We start from the raw sequence: 5,536 nt of genomic DNA on the forward strand, positions 1-5,536 counted from the left end.
TGGATGTATGTGTGTACCATTACTGATATACAAACGTTGAATATGTTTTACTATATCTACTGAATGTGATTGATAGGAGATGCATCAATTTCAAGGTTTGTGAATTTAAGTAAATTGTTGTCAGTGGTATCGTTTCTTAAAAAAATTATATCCTTAGAGCAAAAAGACAAATTGAGATAGGATATACATAAAGCAGCAATTTAGCACAAATATCCACTTACAATTGTGAAAAATATGTAGTTGGTAGTTTTTCAGAAAATTTGAGGAGCATTTTTAAAATTACTTATGCTTTTTAGAATGCTTAGCATTTCTGTTTTGAAAACAACTTGCCTTCATTTTCAAAATGTATGTGTAAAGCTGGCTCCGATGTCAGCACAAGCCACTTTCATAGAGTTGGGTCAGCTCCTGCTCAACAATCCTTCCACCAAAAAGAAACGGAGGACAAGATTAGGAGCTGAACTCTTTACATTTCAGACATTCACCCCCTTTCCCAAAGCACACTGGAACACTTCCATGTACAATCAAGACAGAAGCCTCGTTTGTCTTTTACTGAATTATTACGTCTTATTTTGGCCTTTTCCCTTTCTACATTGACCCTATCTCTCTGTGTCGTTCATTTACATTTCCTAAATTTGGAATGAACGCATGAGTAAACCTGGCACATAAAACAGAAAACAAGCAAAGAAATTGAAAATTTAAGCAGGGTATGGTGGGACATGCCTATGCTCCCTGCTGAGGAAGGAGGATGGGATGTTCAAGCCCAGACTGGGCAATTTAATGACTTAGCAAGACCCTACTTCAGAATAAAAAACAACTGGAGATGGAGCTCAGCCTGAAGGCCTTAGGTTCGATCCCTGATACTTCACAAACAAATAAACAAATAAACTGTCCTCTCATTTCTCCCACTGTTGCCTGCAGTTCCCCTCTCATTCCTCTCTGTATCTTAGATCACCTTTTAAATCTTCTCTCTACCTAGGATATTTCAGGTTTCTAAGATTTTTACACTAACTAAAAGTAGTTTGAAATTTGTTTAATTGCATGCAGTAACTGTTTTCAATTTGATTTAAAATACAACTGAATGTCAAGTAGGAAAAACAAAGCATCTTCACAAAACTTATCTGCCTTCACTTTAAAAGGTTTTTTTAAAGGTTGGGATGGAGGCCACTAGAAATAAATTCATCTTCGCAAGATAGCCACCAAAAACCAAAACAAAACAAAGCGAAAAACCAGAGTAACTGCCTTGATGAGCCCACCCTGGGTCTAATTTGGAAGCTTCCCTTCATGTCATGTTGGATTTGGAAAGACTGAATTCTCAGCGAACAGACCGGTCTGTCTCCTAGGCTTGATACCCAGGGTTCATGACTGCAATTCCTGGCACATTCATAAATATTCATACCTCGACTCATGATTTGCAAGCCAAATTTATTTGGCTTTTTTTCACCCCATCAATCTTATAATTAATAAGGGTGGTGCTCTTGTTTCACTTTCCTCCAAAAGAAAAGATAAATGAAGTAAAGAGTCATCCTGTAAATTTAAAGAGGAGTGCTTCTTGCTGATTAAAAGCTGATGCTATCACAGAGTGGCGGAGGGTGGGGTCGGCTGTTTCTCTCACTGGTCTTGGGGTGAGGGCTGGTGATGGGCAGAGAGAAGGGGAAGTGTTTCCAGATGTGCAGTGTGGCTACAGCGGCCGTGATCTGAAGAGCGTGGCCGTCTATGAAATACTGGAAAAGCCGCCGGAGAGAAGTCTGAGCTGTTCCATCAGCATGAGTTGGAGGGCAAATATGAAATTGCTCTTTTGCTTATTGTTTGACTACTTGGTCACTGGACACAGCTGGACAAAGGCTACAACATGACTCTGAACAGCCTGTGGGCTTCTGCTTAGAACTTTGGAGGTATTTTAGAAACTTTGTAAAAATTTAGTGATACTGTTTCTTTGAAGGGACTGCCTTCAGTTAGCATAAGAGAAACATTTCTGAATTTAATTGGAGGAGGTGGGGATTTAGCTCCGTGGTAGAATGTTTGTCTAGCAAACAGGAGGCCCTGGGTTCAGTCTTCACCAAATAATTGAAAAGCACAATAAAAAATGAATTGAAATGGAAAGACTCCGTCTCCACAGAAACATTAAAGGAGGCATCTATCACAACAGGATTTGGCAAATAAATCATGGGACTTGGTGTACATTGTCCACTCCCAGTGGATTTTCTAAGGCCGTTTACAGCAAAGAAGCAAAATCAAATTGAACACAATTTAGAGATAAAATTTTGCACTAAGTGATGTGAACCTATCAATCACCTAGGAACTTCTCCAATTTTACTCCCCTTGAACACTTGAAAAGTAAGGCCCACGGATAAGCTGCCAAGCGTAAGCAGCTACTTTGCTCTGCTGTGATGGGCGATTATCACCCCTTTTGAGTACATGATTTCATCTATATTAAAATCAAGAGACTTGGATAAACAAAAAAGTGGAAAAAGCTTCACCCTGAAGTCAGAAAAGCTTTAGTTTGTTTTAAGGGAGCTTACTTTACAGACACAACAATGTATTATCTTGTGAGTTGGTGAGTTTGTTTTAGGAGCTCTTCTCACCTGAGATACTTTTTTTTGAGGGGTAAAATGTTTATTTATTTATTTATTTATTTTTTAACAGACAGACAACCTTTTCACCTAAGATACTCTTAAGAACCATCTTATGTAGGAGGGCAGTTCAAGGGTAAGTCAGGCACCGGTAGCCCTTCTCCTTAATGCTTGCATATAAGCGTTTTGTTTTTGACAATATACTGTGTTCAGGCCAGTCCTCCTTTAAACGTGTCTAAGCACAGTTGAAAAAAAGATACATTTTATTCCTTAATTCGAGGTGAGTACAATTACACATTTGATTTACTACCAAAAAAAAGGCTTTCCTCTTCCTCTGCAGACCTTTACAAGAGGAGGTAACGAGGGGAAAGTGAAACCTGGTCTTGGGGCCGCTTGTGTCTCTCCAGACCTATCTCCAGACCCTGTGCTCCAGAGGTGAGCAAGGACCGCAGCCCCGAGACTGGCTGAGTGGGACCATCAGGTCATCTTTGCAAAGGGTTCTCAGCCACCGAGGTGAGTGTGGTTCTCTGTCCAGGTTTCCCCCAGGTTCTGGGTGGGATGGGAGGAAAAGCTTCTCTGCTCCTGTCCCAGGCTATTTTCCACCTTGCTTAGTGTAGGGGCTCTCGGAAAACTCGCTGTTACTTAAAAGTTCGCTTTCCTCCGCTCATCTACTGCTTCACAAAGGCTGAATCAGCCCACCTAGAGCTGGTAGGGCTTTTGGAGTCTTTGCTGTTGCTCTTCCAGGCCATGCAAGCCACCCAGCAGTACCTGCAGGCCTGCCCTCTGGAGGGACAGTGGAGACCCAGGGCAGGAGGTGAGGCGGTGGCAGTGTGGGGCAGACCCACAGTTACTGCTTCTCCCGGAGCCGATCTGCCCTCCAGGCCAGAGGCAGACCCTCCATGCTCTCACCAGAACCCCAGGTGCTGGAGTAGGGTGGGCCTAGCACTGCCCGCGGAAGCTCTCCTGTCTTTAAGGGGTGCAGGAGGCTGAGCACTTCAAGTGCCAGCCGACCTGGTTCTCCTGGCCCCGGAAAACTTCACCCCCCCCCCCCATGGCCTCCTTGAGGCTTATCTGGCAAAGATGGAAGGTGCGGATCTTACTCGGTTTCTCCAAATCCTGGGAATCCTTGTGGCCTGGGGATTGGATCTCTTCCTAATTCCCTTCCCAGAGAGTGGGAAGCGCAGAGAGGAGCCTCAGGGGAGGATGCGCCCTCCATGCCTTCCCCAAAGCCCCACCTCCCGCAGAGGTCACCCCAGACAAGGCTGGAGCTGAAAGGAGCCTCACTGCCTCTTCTGCAATTCCCTGCCTGGCAGCAACTGTGCTCTCCCTTAGCCAGAATGACCCCAGACGTGCAAATGGGCGTCTTTGCTTGTTAGGATCCTCTCTGTCTCTCTCTGTCTCCCCGCTCCTTTTTCCTCCCTAGTTCTAGTTGCAGAAGCGAGGAGCAATGGAATAAGAAGGGGTCGGGGTTCTGTGGGTGTTTGTGTGGACCGATGCCCAAGTCACCGTGTGTGTGTGTGTGTGTGTGTGTGTGTGTGTGTGTGTGTGTGTACGGGAAAGACAGGGACACTGAAGAAAGAAAAAGGGGAAGGGAAGGAGGAGAAGAATCAGAAGTAGAAACGGAGATCAAGTGGGTTTGTAAAACTCCAATCAGAAAGGGGAATAGACCCCTAAAGCTTGAAGTTCCTTTAACCCTCCCGGCGCTCCAAGACCTGGCCCCACGTGGGTGCGAGGCTGGCCGAGGGGTGCGCGGAGGTTCCGACACCAGACCTGGGCCCGGGGCAGCCAGCGCGCTCCCCGCTCGGCAGCGCCGCTGCCTTCCTCGAGGTGAGCGCGCAGGGCGTGCCTTCCGAAGACCGGGCTCCAACAGGGGAACAAATAAGTCGTGTTTATAGTTTTTATCTTTTTAAATCACAGCTGAGTAAGGTTTGTGTTTACCACGCAGTCAGAAGTGTTCGGGCAATCCAGATAAACATCGCTTGGGATGGTAATTTGTGCAGCAGGTAAACCGGGACTACCTTTGGCCCGCGACCTGGATTGGTTCCCTACTCTGACGGAAGTGAGCCTCCCAGTAGATCAGCACTGAGTACTCAGCCGCAACGTCTCAGACGTGCGGATTCCGTTCTTTTTCAAACAATGAACGAATGAATGCGCTCATATAGCCCAAGAACCTACTTCTGTGTGTGTTAGGAGAAATACTTGGGGCTTAATCACTCTAAAATACACAGACTAGCAAAATAGAAGAGGAGAAAGCTGAGATTACCTCGAGGAGAGGTGTGGAGGAAGAAGCGCAGAGAGAGCTGGAGGGAAAGCGAGAAAGTGGAAGGGGAAAGGGGGGCACCCGCGAGAAGGCGGGGCGGGACGCAGGCAAGAGGACAGGAGAGTTTCCCACGTGCGGGCCAGGGCTTTGAAGCCCTTGACCTGACTCTTCAACCCAGGTGCATCTCACAAAGCAGCTTCGGATCGCATTTCAGGAGGTCTCCTCGCCCCGCGTCCGCGGCCCCCCGGGACTTCATTCACTCCTGCCCTTTCGGCACAATGACTTTTCAACCTGGGAAAATAATTGCATTAGGGCAGATTACTTATAACCGATAGTTATCCGTCTTCTTCTGTTCGACAGAAGTCTATTAAAGTCAGCCCGGCCATTACCAGCTGAGCTCTAGAGCGCGCGTTCATTAAGAAAATTAAAATACTTTTGAACCTCGGGCAAAACCTGCTCAGATCGCGGGAGCGTGCGTCCAATCCCGATGTTCTCGTGAGCCCGATTTTCCCGCGAATCAGTCTCTGATTGTTTTAGATACCGTAGATCAGGGCGACAGGCCGGGCGCGCTGACAGTTACCGGCGGAGAGGCAGGCCTGAGCTCGGGGAGCCCCGCGGGTCTTCCGAGCCCCTCGCCCGCCGCCTCGCGCCCGGAGGCCTGCGCGGCACACCTGTGCGGGCGTGGCCCCGCCGGGAGCCTCTGGGG

At 47.2% G+C, this 5,536-nt stretch overlaps 1 long non-coding RNA gene across 3 annotated transcripts in view; it reads right to left on the reverse strand.

Moving 5' to 3' along the window:
• Positions 1–2,815: 2,815 nt before the first annotated feature.
• Positions 2,816–5,536, reverse strand: part of LOC102004159 — a 5,575-nt gene continuing 2,854 nt past the window's right edge. For all 3 annotated transcript variants that reach the window (XR_260352.2, XR_260353.2, XR_001233284.1), the window contains exon 4: positions 2,816–5,121. This is a non-coding gene — a long non-coding RNA (uncharacterized LOC102004159). The remainder of the gene's footprint in view (positions 5,122–5,536) is intronic.

This window comes from Chinchilla lanigera, unplaced genomic scaffold (genome assembly GCF_000276665.1).
Source record: "Chinchilla lanigera isolate Chin_1 unplaced genomic scaffold, ChiLan1.0 scaffold00015, whole genome shotgun sequence".
Taxonomy (NCBI): Eukaryota; Metazoa; Chordata; class Mammalia; order Rodentia; family Chinchillidae; genus Chinchilla; species Chinchilla lanigera.